Raw genomic sequence first — 19,065 nt, forward strand, 5'->3', positions numbered from 1 at the left:
GCTTGTGTATCGTCAAGCTTTTAAGACTCCAGACGCTCTATCTTTTGATATCTGGGCACCATCAGCTTTGTTCACCACATTTGCTTATGCACATGTGCATCTTCAGTGATTATACCGGGAAGGTGGGCACCCACTGATATGATTTTTTGTTCTTTGGTGTATAATACCTGGTCCCTCATACACCTTGTGGTCATACAGGCTGGTGTGCTTCTTCAATGTGGGCTTTAATGCTTCTCAGCTAGATGGCTGCTTGTTTATATTCAAGTCTTTAAGGCCCCAGAGGCTATATATTTTGATAGCTGTGCACCATTAGCTTTCTTCACCACATTTACTTATGCACACATTTGTTTTCAGCGATTGTGTCGGGAAGGTGTGCATCATGGAATGACAATTTAATAGAACAATGTGTTCTTGCATTGAGTAAGTACTTGAGTGGAGGCCCAATGTCCATCTGCTACCTTAATACTAAAACTATAAATATATGCACGTAGCTCTATTTCCCCACCATTCTATATAAATATATTTATATATGTACATGCCTATATTTTGACCTCTATAAATACCTTTTGTCACCTAGTTCTTTCCTCTATTTCCTTTTACTTTCCTCTTGTCCCACTATCATGCTCAGGCTTCATTTGGGTTTCAGTAATTTCTCTCGGTTACATTGCCCTTGCTAAATCCCTACCAGACCTCTCACAACCTCCTTGTCACTAATTTTTGATCACTTGTTGCTCCCCTGACCCTGGATTGGTCAACACCACCTCCTTACCCCCATCTCCCCTCTCCCATGTCCCCCCTCAACCATTGGTCCAGTTGTTTTCTCCTCCAGACTGTTCATCCAGCCTATGTTATCTAGATAGAGCTGTAGAGATAATAATATGAACCAAAAAACAAGGCATAGCAAGACAGGTGATGATTGAGAACACAGCAATGACAACAAAAAAGAATACCAATGACCTATAAAAGAATAAATTAATTTTTTTAAAAAGAAAAAAATTTAAAAAGAAAGAAAAACCTGTAAATTGATCAAGGTCTGATTTTTGAACTCTAGGCATGTCCTCCAGTCAGGTCCCATGCTCTGGTCCCAGAGTCTATCCTTTGTACTCCCTTGGGAGCTCCCTGCTCTGCTCCCCCGCTTGTTTAGCCGCATGCCTTTAGTATTTTGCCTTGGTGTCATGGGGTCAGTCTGGGCCAGTCCTGATACTGAGTCTCCAGTGTTGTCCCCCTTAGGGTCCTGGGCCAGCGAGCGATGGAGTCTCATAGTGGGATCAGCCATATGGTCCACTCTGTGCATTGACTGTTCAGAGTGGGGATACAATCCTCCAGGCCTGGTGGGCCAGGATGTGATCCACTCTCTCTTCCTCCCCATTCATTTGCTCCTGTGTGTTCTGATCAGACATGCCTCTCTCACCTATCTGCAGCTCCCCTTTGCTGTCCTCTAAAGTAAATTCTTCCTGGGGGAGGGGCAGTTGTCCACATAGCTGGGATGTGGGCTGAGCCCTCAGGCCCTTTCACTGACTCCCTACTCCTTGCCAGCACGTTGCATTTGCATCCTGGAACATTGGATTTAAGTCTGGTCCCTCTTTCCCTGTGGAGACACAAACAATACCTTCCCCTTGCATGGGTCAGTGCCCATTTCCCCTGGCACACATCTCTTTTTTTCCCCCTTTCTTCCCTTCACCCCCCCCCCAACACACTTTATTTGGCTACCAAATGTACCCCTGGATTTGATCTCACCCCTGCCATACTACCTGGACTCCTTTTGCATTTTTCTTTTCTTTTCTTTTTTTAAAATAAACTTACCTCAGCGGACTCATGTTATCCTGGTCCTTTTTTGCTGGGCTTACTTCACTTAGCATAATTTCCTCCAGTTCTTCCCATGCGGCTATATGCTTCATGCATTCACCACTGCTTTTTAACGATGTGTAGTACTTCATTGCATATAGATACACCAGTTTTTTAATCCATTCATCTGTTGATGGGAATTTGGGTTGTTTCCAACTCCTTGTGACTATGAACTGTGCCACAATGAACATTGGAGCACTGATGTTTGGCCATGGTTTTTATCTTCCCTCTTGTGGGTAAATGCCCAGTAGGTCAATTGCTGGGTTTTACAGTAGCTCAATTTCCATCTGTTTCAGAAATTGCCAAATCTATTTCCATAGTGGTTGTACATATCTACAAGTCTACCAGCAGTAGATGAAAATTCCTATTGCTCCACAGTCCCTCCAACACTTGTTGCCTTCTGATTTTTTTGAATTGAGCCATCTTTGAGGGTGTTAAGTGGTATCTCATAGTTGTTTTGATTTTCATTTCTCTTATGGCTAATAATCGGGAACATTTTCTCATATGTTTATTGGCCATTCCAATTTCAGACTCTGTGAAACTTCTGTTCAGGTCCTTTGCCCACCTCCTCAGTGGGCAGTTCATTTTTCTCTTATTGTAAGCTTTCAAAAGTATTGTAGATTTTAGTAAGAAGGCCTTTGTCTGATGTGTCATTGTTAAAGATGTTTTCCCAGTCGGCAGGCTCTCTTATTACTCTCTTGGTGAATTCTTTCGATGTACACAGTTGTCTTATCATCAGTATATCCCACTTGTCTATTTGTGACTCCTCTGTATTTGCATCCTTCCCTATTTCTGATAGCCTATGTATTCCCTGTGCCAAGGTTCTCAGGTTTGTCCCAATTCCCTCATTAATGGCCCCAATTGTTTGGGGTTTTATCTCAAGTTCTATGATCCACCTTGAGTTTATTCTTGTGCATTGAGTGAGGTAAGGATCTTGTTTCATTTTTCTGCAGGTATATATCCATTTTTCCAGCACCATTTATTGAAGATGGCATCTGCTCTCCATTTAATACTTTTTGGGCCCTTATCAAAGATCAGTTAGTTACCTGTATGCTGATGTTTTTATTTCTGGGTCTTCAGCCCTTTCCCATCAGTCTGAATCTCTGTCCTTATACCAGTACCACGCTGTCTTGACTTTTGTGGCCATATAGTAGGTGCAAAAGTCAGGTAGAGCAAGCCCTCCCACTTTGTCCTTCTTCTTGAGGAGTTCTCTGTTAATTCTGGGCTTCTTCCCTCCCCATATGAAGTTGGTAATCTGTTTTTCCAATTCTTTGAAGAAGGATGGTGGTATTCATATCAGGATAGCATTGAACTTATATAATACCTTGGGTAGAACTGATATCTTTACTATATTGAGTCTGCCAGTCCATGAGCATGGGGTATTCTTCCATTTGTTCAGGTCACTCTTGATTTCTTGTAGTAGTGTTTTATAATTTTCCTCATACAAGTCTTTCATTTTTTTAGTCAGGTATTTCCCTAGGTACTTCAATCTGTGCTCGGCTATTATAAAGGGTCCTACCTTTTTAATCATCTCTTCTGTAATCTTGTCTGATGTGTAGAGCAGTCCAATAGACTTCTGTTTGGATAGGCAGAGTCACCCTAGGCAGAGCGTAGGGGTTTGGGAACCAGCAGTGGCATTGAAAGGAAAGAGAGGGAGAAGAGAGACTCATATAAGCAGAGAGAGAAGAAAACAAAGAAAGAGAAGAAATAAAGAAAAAGAGAAGAAAGGGGAAAACACTCAACTGTGTTCACTAAGATTGACTGTGATGGTAAAGAGGGAGGAGAGAGAGAAGGAGGAAATAAAGAATCAAGAGATAGCTGATCCCTGATTGCTTGAATGTGGGGCCACAGGGGTTTAGATCCTGCCCCACAATGGCAGGTTGGTGTTCCCTTTTAGTGCAGGGACCCAGTGGTGCTGGGCGGAATTGCCCTAGTTGAGGAGATCACCATAGAGGTCTGACGGAGGTTTCCTCAGCAGCACAGCGCACTGTAGATGCTGTCACAGCTGCCTCGTGTGGTGTACAGAACTCCCACAGAGGGCAGGCTGGAGTTCCACCTGCTTTGGGTTGATTTTCCCTAGATGGAGGGTAGTGACCTGAAGCCAGTAGTGGTATATGATAGGAAAGAGAGGGATAGAAGAGGGGAAAGAGGGGAAAATAATTTGAAAAAAAAAGAGGGAAAAGGAAGAAAGAAAGAGAGAGAGAGAAAAAACCAATACAAACCTGAGCTTGTTGAGACTGACTGCATTGGGAAACAGAAGCGTGAGTGTATAAAGAAAGAAGAAATAGAGAAATAAGTAAGGAGATGACTGAGACTTGATCACTTGTTCGTGAGAATGGAAGAGTTCCAACTCTTCCTCAAGGTGGTGGGGTGGTGTGCCCGTTTGATGCAGGGCTCCACAGATGCTGGGTGGGATTACTCTCAAAGGCAAGATCGCACCAGCGGCCACGTGTCAGTCAGGTCCCACTGCAGTACAGAGCACTGGATCTCACTGGTATCCCTGCCTTGTGCTGTAAGCAGCACTGTAGCAGGGCAGGGGGGCGGGTGTTCTCACAGCCATGCGTAGGGCCCCAGGACAGGCAGGACCTCCCCAGCTGTGTGTAGAATCACTGAGAGGGAAACTGGGCTTCTTGTCCTATCTAGACTGCTGGTGCCCTACTAGTTCAGAGGATCGTGTTTGTTTGTTTATTTATTCTATCCCCCTGGCCAGCTAGAATAGAATCAAATTAAATGGTCTCCCTCACTCTCTGAGCTGCAGCCCAGTGCTCTGGTAGAAGCTGAGACTTGCTTCAGCGGGTCTATGTTATGCAGAAACCCTCACGGCCCTGTAGCTATGTTCTGGCATTCCCTAGCTAGGCTTCTTAAGGCACCCAGTCTATGTGCTCCTTGGAGCTGAGCAATAAGACTGGGGTTTGAGTTTTTAACCAATAATACTTATTTCACTCTTTTTAATATTATGCTTGTGAGGTGCTCTGATTTGGGGGCTGTCACGCTGACCCCCAGAGGGGCAGATCCAGCTTATTAGGGGGGGTTGTTTCCTTCTCGGCCAATAGGAACTGAATTTGCCCCCCTGGACTCTATCTGCCTATTTTCTCCCACACCGCAATCTGCCTCAAGTAAATATCTGCTTTTTCCTTTCTACTCCAAATTATGGCTACCCGCCACCCCCACTCCCCAGACTGTGAGCTCAAGGCAGCCAATAACAAGGAGCGCTCCTGTGTGGGCTTCTCCCTGTGTCTGGGATTATGTCCCCTCTAGGGCGACTGCCTGGAGAAATTGTTACTCCCAGCAAGGGCGTAAGGAGATTTTCGGCTGGCGTCCACAGCTCACCAAACCTAGAGCGATTTAAGAGCGTTCTTGGTTCGATTTGTGGGTGGAAATCACACACAAGAAGGGGGTTCAGGAGAGACCCTAGTACCCTAATTCTATTTTCAGGACTCCACCTCTCTGTTTCCTTCACCTTACCTCCCTATTTTCTGGTCTGGCAGCAGGAGTTCCAGACGGGTGAGTCCTATCTAGTCGTCATTTTCCCTGACCTCAGTGCTTGATTCTTAAACAAGACTAAGTATCTATTTATATTATATTCTGAGTCGGATACTTTATGACAATCTTGTTATTGTTAGGTGCCATTGAGCTGATTTGGTAAGGTGCTACACCACCCTCATAATTTGAAATTAACTTCCACTTGACCATGATCTCTTTTGTCAACTTGGTTCAAACTGATGAGAAGTGTATGATCTATCGTCTGTAGCTGTTGTTAGGTGCCTTTGAGCTGGTTCGTATTCATAGTGTTCCTGTGGGCAACAGATCGAAATACTGCCTGATCCTGGACCATCCTCACAATTATTCTTATATTTGAATTCATTGTTGCAACAACTGTGTCAATTCATCTTCTCTAGGGCCTTTTTCTTTTTCATTTCATTCCACTTGATTTACCAAGCATGATGTCCTTCTCCAGGAACTGGTTTCTTCTGACAGGTCCAAAGTACGTGAGATGACGTCTCACCATCCTTCCCTCTGAGGAGCATTCTGGCTGTACTTCTTCATGACAGACTTGCTGTTCTTTTGGCAGTCCTTTGTACTTTATTATTTGCCAGAACCATAGTTCAAGTGCATAGATTCTTCTTCAGTCTTCCTTATGCAGTGTTCAACTTTCATATGAATCTGAGGTGATTGAAAATACCATGCCTTGAGTCAGACTTATTTTAGTCTTCAAAGTAACCCTGATTTTCAACACTTTAAAGAGGTCTTGTACAGCAGGTATACCCAAATTCCATGTGTACTCTCTATCTTGAAGTACAATGCTGTCTCAGTGATAGGACAATATCTATCTGCATAAAAGGTAATTCAGTCAATATGACTATTATTCAAATTTATGCACAAACCCTTAAAGCTAGGGATGCAGAAATGGAAGAATTTTGCCAAAGTATTCAGTCTAAAACTGAACAAGCGTGCATTGGTTATTGGAATGAAAAAGTTGGAAATAAAGAGGAAGGAACAGTAGTTGGCAAATGTGGCCTGAGGTGATAGACAAGAAGCTGGAGATCACCTGAGAGAATTTGCAAGATCAGTGACTTCTTCATTGCAAACACCTCTTTTCAACAACAACGAAGGTGATTTTACACGTGGACTTCTCCAGATGGAATACACAGAAATCAAACTGACTGCATCTGTGGGAAGAGATGATCGACAATCTACTTCCACAGAAATCAGGAACCACTCCTGGCTCTCCACATCCATTGCATCACACACATTTCCCTTCACCTGTGTATATGGTGGAATTGCACAAAGTTACAGGGGGCTGCTAAGGCATGATACAAGATCAATATTGTGTCAGTCTGGGTAGACTAGAGAAACAAATTCATAGACACTCATATATGTATAAGAAAGGGCTTTATATACAAGAGCAATCAAATATTGAGAAAACATCCCAGCCCTGTCCAGATCAAGTCCATAATTCTGATATTAGCCTACATGTCTGATACCAATCTATAAAGTCCTCTTCAGATTCACAAAACACATGAAATAATGCTGAATGCAGGATGATCACAGGCCAGTGGATGGAAAGTCTTGTAGATCCAGTGGAGTTGTAAGCATCTCAGTGCTGGCCAGGGTCTCCACATGGCTTCTCCAGCTCCAAGGCTCTGGCTGCTATCAGCCTGTCTCCTTGTGTCCTGTCAGTAGAGTCTCTCAGGAAGTGAATCTATATCCTGCCTCCAGTGAGCTATTTATCCTTAGCACCTCTAAATGAGGCCATCAAGCTATGACCTCATTGACAGGCTAGACTCGACCCCTTCACTCATGTATCTTGAAGAGTCCCGGGGTTCTCTCTTGTTGCTGCCATTGTCTAGTTCAATGTATGTCGGGAGTGCTTGAGATGGGGCCTCGCTTTTCTTGCCTGCAACAGCACTGCTTTCTCTGGGCATTCTTTTGGTTGAGTTAAATAGTGTGTGTAGGCTACAGTAGGAACTCAATACATGTTAGTTGCAATTCTGCTCTACCTTTCACATTGACCGAATCCAAGAGGCACTTAAAACCTAGGTACCAACTGTTCATCTATCAATGATGATGAGAAGAATATTTACCTCAGTTTTCAAGAATTACTGGAAAGAAATGACGCGTGATTACATGGAAGCTATGTAGTGCCCGGATGGGCACATTGGAACACGCAGCGAGCGGTACTTCTAGAATTATTAGCTCCTCCCGGACACAGTGAGGAGGGCTGGTGGCAGTATGGGGCAGGCGTTGGGCTGCTAACTTCAAGGTTGATGTTTCAAACCCACCAGCTGCTTCAACAAAGAAGGATGAAGCTGTCTTCTTCCATAAAGATTGACAGTCTTGGGAACCCTGCATATGGTCGCTGTGAATCACAATGGACATGGTGGCAGTGTCCTTGTTTTGGGGGGGATGTTGGATGGAAACAACAGCTCTCATCTAATGACACAGCCATCGGTCCGATCATTAACAAAACCAAACCAACAGAAAATATTTCCTAATGAACTCAACAAACTCGTGATAACTTTACTCGGCTTTAGCTTTTGTCTATTATTATTATTTAGAACATCTTTGCTTTTCTGTCAGGAGCTAAGTGTAACATAAGATGCCTACTCAACACATAGGAAGGAGCCAATATCCCAGCTCGGTACCCTGGGGGTGAAGTTCTGGACTGCTAAGCTAAAGGGCGTCACTTTGAACCCTCAGGCTAGTCTGCAGAGACAAAGGAGGTAGTTTGTTTCCCAAAAGATTACACCTCCCAAAGTCCTGTGCAGCAGTTCTATCCTGTCCTATGGGGTCGCTATGAGTCACAATTAATTCGCGACAGCAGGGGGCAGCACCCCTGGTGTCTTTTCTATAATTACACTTTCTATTGAAGAAAAAAACTCCCTGCCATCCTGTAGTGGTTACGTGTTGGGCTGCAATCCACATAGTCGGCAGATCAAAACCAGCAGCAGCTCCGTGGAAGAAAGACTTGGCTTTCCACCCCGGTGAACATGTACAGTTTCAGAAATCCCTAGGGAGGCACCATGAGTTAGCATTGACTCAAGGGGAGTGAATTTTTGAGATGGAAGAAATGGCCAAGTCTTTAACGTAAGGTATTTGGAGATCCATGAGTTGTTCTCAAATTCTTTTTTTTCTCATGATAAATGTATACTTAAAAAATCATTTTATTGGGGCTCATACAACTCTTATCACAATCCATACATACATCAATTGTGTAAAGCACCCTTATACATCTGTTGTCCTCATCATTCTCAAAATTTGCTTTCCGCTTGGATTCCTGGAAGCAGCTCCTCATTTTCCTTTTTCCCCTCCCACTCCCTCCTCGCTCCCCCCTCCCTCATGAACCCTTAATAATTTATAAATTATTATTTTAATCTTACCTTACACTGCCTGGCGTCTCCCTTCACCCACTTTTCTGTTACCCATCCCCCAGAGAGGAGGTAATATGTAGATCCTTGTGATCAGTTCCCCCTTTCTACCCTTCCTTCCCTCCCGGTATCACCACTCTCACCGCTGGTCCTGAGGGGTTCATCTGTCCTGGATTCCCTGTGTTTCCAGTTCCCATCTGTACCGCTGTGTATCCTTTGGTCTAACCAGGTTTGCAAGATAGAATTGGGATCATGATAGTTGGGGGGAGGAAGCGTTTAAGAACCAGAGGAAGGTTGGAGTTTCATTATTGCTACACCGAACCCTGAGTGACTCATCTCCTCCCCACTACTCCTCTGCAAGAGATGTTCAGTTGTCTACAGATAGGTATTGGGCCCCCATTACACACTCCCCTCATTCACGATGTTATGTTCCCCCCCACCTCACGCCTTTGGTGCTTGAAACCTGGTCCCCTCGGCTCTTCATGACCACACATGTTGGTGTACTGCTTCCATGCGGGCTTTGTTGCTTCTGGGCTAGATGGCCGCTTGTTACTTTCAAGTCTTTTAAGATCCCAGACGCTATATCTCTTGATAGCCCGGCACCATCAGCCTTCTTCACCACACTTACTTATGCACACATTCGTCTTCAGCATTTATGTGGGGAAGGTGATCACACATGAATTCTATGGCTGTAACCAAATGTAAGGAATTCCTGGGTGGCTTAAGTCAATAAGCATTGACTACTGACGCAGAGGTACTTAGCAAGAAATGCCTGGAGCAGTGGCCTCTAGGAGAGAATGCTGAAGTGTGGAGTAGTTTTCTCAGAAAGTAAATACATGTCAACCTCGTATGTCAAAAGTCAAGAACTGTCTGATGAAATCGACTCCTTGTTTCAGTTCTATTCAATGGTGTGATCCAGAACTTTTCATGTGATTATACTCATTTCCATAATAAAATCGGGATGGAAAAGGTTTTTTTGGGGAAAAGAAAGCAACCTTGACTAAAAATGGCATCAGAATCTGAATCGCCACTGCCAATGGGATGGATTCTGACTCACAGGTACCCTCTAGTCTAGGACAGAGTAGACTTGCCCCTTAGGGTTTCCAAAACCGCAAATCTCTACAGTGGTGGTTCTCAGCCTTCCTAATGCCGCATCCCTTTCATACAGTTCCTCCTGTGGTGGTGATCCCCCAACCATAACATTATTTTCATTGCTACTTCAGCACTGTCATTTTGCTACTGTTATGCATTGGGCAACCCTGTGAAAGGGTCATTCGACCTCCAAGGGGGCTGTGACCCACAAGTTGAGAACCGCTGTGCTATAGGAACAGAGAAGTTCATCTTGTTCCAGAGGAATGGCTGGTAGCTTTACCAGCTGAGCTCAAGGTCAGCCACCCATCTCTTACCCCATGACGCCACCAGGCCTCCTAAAAATGACATTTTGGAAAAAAAAATGTCATCTTAGATATAACGACAGATGCCAAGCTACATGACCTTGGAGAAGTCTTCTAGGAAAAAAAAAGTTTTAAACAGCGGACTCACTTTTGTTTTAACCCATCCTCATGGTAGAAGGAGCAAGGCATGCATACCCCTCTGGCCTGACTCGTGTGTGTGGAAGGACAGTGCACTGGAGATAGGCATGGGGGCAGCAGAAACATCTCCCAAGTAAGGCAGCGTTTGCTGCCCACACAATCATGAATGAGCGTCATTGCCAAGGGATGCAAAAAATACACTCCCCCCCCCCCCCCCCCCCCCCCCCCGCCAGCAGCGTTATTTAAGCAGTTCTCTGGCCATGGGGATGGCAGGGCGGAAAACAGTGGGCGTCTTGTAAGGCAGCTCACGCGAGGGCAGGAACCTCTCCGGCCCCTCAGCATAGGAAAACATTTGGCATTCTCCTCGAAGCGCCCAGGCGTGGACACAACAGGGTTTTATTCTTCTTTCAAGTCTGAAGGCAGCTTCTATGTTTGAGATCTTCCATACATCACTCAGTAATTGCACCCGCAACTCCGCTTCCTCAGGGAAACTTCTCCTCGGGTTACAAAGTACACAAAAAACAAGCGGGAGTGGGGGACCCAGAGGGGGGCCGGGACTTCCACTTAGAGTGGGTTCGCTTGTATGATTTTAACAAGGGCGACATTGATCAGACGGACTCCTTTGGGAGAGTTACGGGAGATGGAGTTATTGCCCCGTGGTACAGGCTGACTTCCGCATCTCTATTTTAGGAATAAATACTCTTAAGAAATCCTTGAGGTGAATGATTAACACACGTGGAGAGCCAAACAACCAGTTGGAGAGTTTTCAGACCTGGGTGGTGGGGCTTTGGGGATTTCCCTTCTCTCCTCTCAGGTGAGAGGAGCCAGCCGCTGGGCCGAGCCCCACGATGCCGACTTCCCATCACAGCACCAGGGCAGGCATTTCTAGTTTTTATTCGTGATATAAGGAGAAATAACTGCCCTCCTCCGCCCCAGCCTTCTTGCTATTTGTCTGTGAATTTTAAAAGAGCAATTTCATTCCAGCCAAGAGAGGATTTACTAACAACTTCAACCAGAAAATAAATGAAAAAAAGAGTTGGGTGGGGTGAGGGCCTGGTATTAGAATCTGGGCAAACCAAGCTTTGTATAACTTTACTTTCCGGCTTTCCTTCTTATGCGACCATTTGCACTGTTTTTTTTAAACGCCAATGAAACTTTGTCCTGCTAGTGAATGTAGACTGAGACACAAAACGGAGAGAGGCAGAGGTGTGCCTGGAAAAAAAACAAAAACAAGGCAATCAGACACAGCGATACCAACTCTTCAACATTCTTTAAAACACAACGAGGCCAGGCCGGAGAGTCCCTTTGAGGCCTCTACATACAGCCAGTCAGCCATGTTTCCAGGGGCACTTGAGGGAGCAGGCTGTCCACTGCAGGCTTTGGAATCACAAAAGTGGATGTGGAAACTCTTGTGTTACTCTGCGTGTGTGGCCTTGATTAAGCTACCAAACCTCTCTGGGCAGCACTTTCTTTGTCTGTAAAATAGGGCTAATGACGGCAATTACTGGGAGAACTAAATGGGAAGTGAGTGTAAAGGACTCAGCAGCCATTGCCTGGTCCATAAGCCCCCAACAACCAAAGCCACTGCCAAGTTGGCCTATGTAAGCCACCTACATAAGGGTTCAAGACTGGGCATCTTTATGGGAGTAGCTAGTCTCATCTTTCTTCTGGAGAAGCTGCTGGTGGTTTTGAACAACAGAACTTAAGAGTTAAAAGGCCCAATGCCTAACCTTCCACATCACCAAGGCTCCCAGCCTATAGAAAGAGATCGATAAAGGTTTCTGTTCTTGTTATGTGCTGTGAAGTTGGTTTTGACGCCTAGCCACCCCACGCAACAATAGAACGGCTCTGTGGACTTTTCTTGACTGTGAGCTTTACCAGCGCTGCTCCTTAGGCCTTCCTGCCATTCAAGTCATCAACCTTTCGGTTAGCAGTTTAGTACTTTACCACTGTGGCACTAAAAAGACAAAACCAACAAATAACAACCACCAAATCACTGCATTGGAGTCAATACCAACTCATAACAATCCTGTAGCACCAAGTAGAGTTGCCCCTGTGGGTTTCCAACCATGTCAAGTCTCATCTTTCTCCCAGAGCTTTGCTAGTGGATTCCAACTGCTGACCTTGGGATTAGGAGCCAAAATGCATACCTACTACTCTATAAGGGATCCTGATTGTGCCCCATGAGTTAGAACCAAATATCAGCCACTCTTATTTTCTATTTACTTTGGAAACAGGTCTGTTGAGATTGCCACTGACTACTTAATAGAAAAAAATCAACCTGCAAGAATATCCAAGCCACGGGTGTTGTGTGTGTTTAGAAATCAGCACCATTGGGTCTGCCTGCGAGGGGACAGAGGTAAGCTCTTTGAGACTGACTGAAGGACCATGGGCAAGCCAATGAAATATCTCCACCTCAGTAATGAACATGGAACTCTGGTGGAGTAGTGATTATGCTCACGGCTGCTAACCACAAGGTCAGCAGTTTGAAACCAATAGGAGGAAGCTGGGGCTTTCTACTCCCATAATGAGTTATAATTTTGGAAACTCACTGCGGATGTGAGTTGGCATTGGCTCCATGCAGTGAGGTTTTGAATGGAAGTGGCGAACAGGATACGTGGGGTGGTGTGATCTATTAGTGGACTTAATCCATAACTGAAAGCTAGAGGCTCCAATTCGCCCAGCGACACCTTAAAAAGAGATGTAGAGATCAACTTCTGAGAGCTCAGCCACTGCTGACCCCGTGGACACAGACTCTGACCAACCTGGGGTCACCACCGGTTACAGTCAACTCAAGGGCATCTGGCTTCTTTGGTTATGTGTTAAAAGATGGCTCAAGGGCATGTGGTGGCTGTGGCGGGGAATGTAGACATGGAGAACCTCACTGTGTGTGCCCTTCGGCTCTGTGGCCGAGCTACTAAGAAATTCTTGATCAAAAGACCTGGTGTGACAATAAAGGGGTGGGGGGCAGCAGTCAATGGAATTTACCCAAGATTCCTTGGAGTCTTGAGAGACCCAAGTTCAATGCAATGTGCTGATGGAAGACATTGCTGGGAGCTGTGCAGAAGGGAGGCCGACTTACAGAGAAGTCAGTGCCTTGAACACTGGGGGCTTGAGACACATCTGGGGCAGCAAGTGCTGGGTGTGTCTGAACAGCGGACACTGGGGAAGAAGCTTTCTCAGAACCTCAACTCACAATCAACTTGGTAGGTGGCAGCTGCAGCAGCAGCTATTGCTACAAGGATGCATGCGAGATCTCAGACAGCAAAGTATATTCCACACAGATGGGGAGCAGGAGAGAAGGAAGTGATAGAGGTCATGCGGCAAAAAAGAACAACTGACAGAGCCCAGGCAAAGCCATTCTGGGTACCCAGAAGTCTCTGCAACTACAGCAGCACTGGTGGAGCAAAGGTGTCGCACTTGAGTGCTAAACCCAAAGCCTGAGAATCAAATGCACCCAGGGGCTCTGCAGAAGAAGTCTTGGCCAGCAGCCAGATCCTAGCCCAGGAAACCCTACCCCATGGGGGGTTCTACCCTGTCACCTGGGCTCTCCATGAGTTGAAAATTGACTCAAGGATTGTATTAGGCTGGGTTGACTAGAGAAACAAACCCAAGGACAGACACCTAGAGATAAGAAAATGCTTCATATCAAAGAGTAGTTGTAGATTAATAAAACATCCCAGCCCACTCCAGATCAAGTCCATATATCCTATATTAGCCCATGAGTCTGATACTGGTCCATAAATCCTTCTTCAGAGTCATGCAGCCCAGGCAATGATGCAAAATGCAAGCCATTAGGTACAAACTTTTGTGGATCCAGTGGCGGTGGGAGTATATCCAGTGTGTTCATGGGTCTCAGCATGGCTCCACATGACTTGTCAACAGGAAGAGGAGAGAGGAAGTTCCCCGAATCCTCATGCCCACCAGGAAGCATCATCAGGCTGTAACCGATTCACAGGCTAGACTCCACCCCTACACTTATTTATCAAGTTGACATGGAATTATGTAACTACCCCAAGGACACACAGCCTTGATGATTTCCTCAATGCACCCCGGAAGAGGCATTCTGCTGTCCAGCAGATTTTCCTGAGTACAGCTTCTGATGCTCATCCAGCTGGACCTTAGGATTTCTGCTCCCACCAGGACCACCCACTCTGAGCAGCCGGAAAAAGCCCAGGGCTTGGAACAGCCCTGAAAACCTGGAGAGTCTTTCAGTGAAAATTAGATTTTAGTGAGGTCTCCGGGTGCTGCTATCTCGTGGGTAGGTCTATTAACTGGCAGAGCCCCGGGGAGTATCAGTTCATTTAGACACCTCTAAGATGTGCATGGCTTTTCAGGTTTAAGTTCTTTGCTTCTAAGAACCAAGGGAATAGAGTAGACAATAAGGTAGGGCTAGAGTAGCCAGTCAGATAACACTGCAAATGTCATGAGCCGACAAAAAAAAAAAAAAAAAAGTCTTCCATTTCCTTTATTTCAACACTGCCATCCTGGGAGTTCCTTTCTGCAGCCTCGGAGGGGAGAACACATGGTATAGAGGGAGATATTGAGGTTCTGGAACCAGATGGATTCCCAAGGGCACACGGCAGTAAAGGTACTTAATAGTCTGAACAAGACTGATTCATCTCTCAGAGTCTCCATTTTCTCTTCTATGAAATGACAATAACAGTATCTGCCTTGCTGAGTAGTTGGAAGATGGAGTGACACAGTAGCCACAAGAGGCTCAGACACTGCTGCCATTGTGAGGATTGGGGCAGTGCTTTGTTCTGTTGTGCATAATAAGGTCACTATGAGTTGGAGCCAATTGGATAGCATGTAACAACTCCAGCATGATGCAATGCACTTGGCTCAGGCTAGAATTCAGATTTCCAGTCATGAGTAGAATTGCTCTTCCGTTTAACACTCCACACACAGAAAGAGATGATAATCTCCTTCCCTGGAAAACCCTCAAATAACAGCCACATTGACAAGATATCTTCTTCCTGCTTCTTCAAACTCAGGGGAAAAGAGGAGTGGCAGTAGGGAATGAGTCTGAAGGAACCATGTTTCTCAGTTTTTTCCAAGTACATCAACCCATTTTTACTTTGGGCAGGTCTCTGGCCTCCTTTGGATTAGACCCCATTCCCAAAAGACCACTAGGAATCTGGATCGCTGGCTCTGACTGTAGGGAAGGATGGGCTCCCCAGGGAGCCTTCTTACAGTAGTTAGTGCTGTGTCCTCCTGTTTAAAGTATTTACTTGAGCTTGTCATAGCTAAAGCAGAATGTCCTAATGAGAAAGAGCCCAACAATGGGTTGAGTTGTTAAAAAAAAAGTAGAGTGGAGATAAGGAAACACAACCGAACCATAGGGACAGGGACACTTTTGGTGGTTTGGGAAGTCATTAGAAGGGAGAACGTAAGTCAAAACTTAGTTCTCCAGGTGGCCATCCTGGGTAACTTTAGACAACTCTTAGTTCTTGTGTTAGTCCAGGTAGACTAGAGAAACAAATCCATAGAGACTTAGATGTGTATAAGAAAGAGCTTTATATATAAGAGCAGTTGAATATTGAGAAAACATCCCAGTCCTGATCAAGTCCATAAGTCCAATATTAGCCCATGTGTCTGACACCAATCTATAAAGTCCTCTTCAGACTCATGAAAAACATGCAATGATGCCAGGCCAGTGGGTGCAAAGTCTTGTGGGTCCAGTAGCATTTTAAGCATCTCAGTGCTGGCAGGGGTCTACATGTGGCTCCTCCAGTTCCCACTGGAGTCTATCAGCATAGTGGCTTTGGTCTTGTCAGTAGAGCATCACTCAGGGCATGAGTGGAGATAAATAAGTTTCTCCCACCTCCAAGGAGGAAATACAGGAGTTCCAGATTTCTCAAGAGAAGGCCATGCCCACACAAAGACCACATTGGTAGTATCTTGATTGATGGGCCAGACTCCACCCCTTCACTCGTAATCCTCTCAAATCGACACCAGATTATGTAATGAACACAGCTCTCTGAGCCTCTGTTTCTGAAAGTGAGAATGACAACTCCAAGCTAGGCAGGGTCAAGAGAAAAAAATAGTGTTTGATCAGGAGAAAACGGCTGACCCATGCTTTTGGAGAGAGAGAAACTTCTCCCTAATCTTCATAGACGCTCTCCTGTTTCAACCACATAATTAGAACCCAGCCCCGAGTTAATGCTAGTGTGAGAAATTTACATTTTATGAAAAACTAGTATTTTAAAGATCCACAAAATGCTGCAGTTAAACCTTTCACTTAGAACTAAACCTAGTCTACACCCTTCACCTGAGTAGGTCATAGTCTTTCTGTTAAAGTAGTAAGAAAACTCACTGCCATTGAGTCAATTCTGACTCATATCAATCCTGTGGGACAGGGTAGAAATGCTCCTGGGGCTTCTGAAATTGTAACTCTTTACGGTAGTAAATAATCTCGTCTTTCTTCTGTGGAGTAGCTGGTAGTTTCAAACTGCTGACCTTGAGGTTAGCATAGCAGCCCAATGCCTAACCACTACAAAAAAAAAAACACTAGAAATACAACTGGAAATAAAAAATAAGTGCTTGTTTCAGATTCACTAAACTGAACAGTCTTACATCAGGGATGGGACTGTAAGGTGCCCTGGTAGCATTGTGGGTTGGCATGGGCTGGTTACCACAAAGCCTTCTGTTCAGACCCACCAGCCACTCTGAAGTAAACAGATTTGTCTGTATAGTCCCGTAAAGATTTATAGTTAAAGGAAACCCAATGAGAGAGTTCTAATCTGTCCAATGGATCACTATGAGTTGGAATTGACTTGATAGCAGCATGTTTGGGGTGGGTGGGTTGTTGTTAGTTTCTATTGAGTCAAATTCAACTCATAGTGACCCACGTCACAGGGTTTTCTAGAGTCTAGATTTTGAAGGAGCTCCAAGTCTTCTTTATGAAGACCCACAAGGAATGTTCACACCACCAACTGTGGCAGGTACTTAATCTCCTGACACCTTGAGTGAAGGTGTCGAATATAGCCTGTCAATCAGGTCATATCCAATGAGGTCTCCGTGTGGGCTTGGCCTTCTTCTGAGGATTCTGGGAACTCCTGTCCTCCCTGGAGGCGGGACACACTCTCTCTCTGCCTTCCCTTTCCTGCTGTTGAGATGCTTAGCTGGAGGAGACCCGTGCCAGTGTTGAGATGCTTCCACTGCCACTGGATCCACAAGACCTTCTACCCACTGGCCTGTGATCTTCCTGCATTTGGCATCATTTCATATGCTGCATGAGTCTAAAGAAGAATTTATGGACTAGTATTGGACATATACGCTAATATTGGACTTATGGACTTTATCTGAGTTAGGCTGGAATGTTTTCTCATTATACAATTACTCTTTGATATAAAGCTCTTTCTTATGCACATATGAGAGTCTCTGGATTTGTTTATCTAGTCAGTTCAGACTAACACACCAACATCTTAGTTAGTAGTGCTTAACCACTGCTCCAATCAAGCCAAAACCAAACTTACTGCCATCCAGTTGATGCTGACTCATAGTGACCCTTTAGGACAAGGTAGAAGTGCTGTTTGGAATTTCCCAGACAATAACCCTTCACAGGAGTAGAAAACCTCATCTGCTCTTGCAGAGCAGCTGGTAGTTTTGAACTGCTGACCTTATGGTTAGTAGCCCGATGCATAACCACTATACCACCAGGGCCCTATGCACTTATTCTGTGTCACGGAGTTTGTTAGACACTTGAATCATTGCAGGAAATCCTGACAAAAACATACACTGTTATTATTATCCTCATTTTGCATATGAGAACAAAGAAGTTAAAGAGTATCCCTGTTAAGAGAAGGCCTTTAATAATTAATGGGCCTTTGAGCAGAGATCTAAAGGGGCTGAAGGAGTTAACCATGAGGCTGTCTGGGGGAAGTGGACTGGCAATGTGAACAGCTACTACAAGGACTCTGTGCAGGAATATGATTGGCATATTTGAAAAGCAGCAAGGAGACAGTGAACTCTGCTGTGGACTGAGCAGGAGAGAGAGCAGTAGGGGATGAGACCAGTGAGCTGAGGTGCTTGATTATGTAGAGCCTATAGGAATAACATGGACTTGGAGTTCATTTTCACTGAATGGGATTATATTGAATGGTTTGGGACAAAGGGGTGACATTTCAAAACATTACGTGACTACAGTCTCTAGGGAGCTAGAGTTGACACGCTTAAGAAGCTATTGCAAATGTTCAATATGTATGGTAGTGTGAACTAGAGAGGAAGGGGTGATAGCTGGTCAGACTCTGTATGGATTTGGAAGGCCGAGATGAATAGTAGAACTTCTGATGGTTTAGATGGAAGTTGAAAGGGAAAAACAATAAAAAGAACAATAAACAATAAAAAGAACAGGAAATCAAGGACAACTCAAAAACCAAATGCAGTCATAGTGACCCTCCTAATACAGAGTAGCACTGCTTGTGTGGGGTGCTGAGTCTTTAAATCTCTGTGGGTTCCCAAGAGATTGAGTTAAGGAAGATGAGTGGAGGAAATAGTAAGACAGGATGGGATCAAGAGTATAACTTTGGACATGCTAAATTTGAGACACCCATGAGACATGAGGTAGGGATGTAGGCTTTGAGCTAGTGATTGAGTAGCTACTTTGATAAACAAGGGGGCTTCCAAAAGTTTGTGGAAACATGGAATGAAATACAATGTAAATTTTCTCCCCAAAATGTTAAGTTCCTTCATACAACTACAGATTCATTTTTTAAAAACAGTCTCATATTTTAAAATTTAGTTTTTATTTTAATTTATTTTTTTAAAAATCATTTTATTAGGGGCTCATACAATTCTTATCACAATCCATACAT

This window comes from Tenrec ecaudatus, chromosome 11 (genome assembly GCF_050624435.1).
Source record: "Tenrec ecaudatus isolate mTenEca1 chromosome 11, mTenEca1.hap1, whole genome shotgun sequence".
NCBI classification, from domain to species: Eukaryota; Metazoa; Chordata; class Mammalia; order Afrosoricida; family Tenrecidae; genus Tenrec; species Tenrec ecaudatus.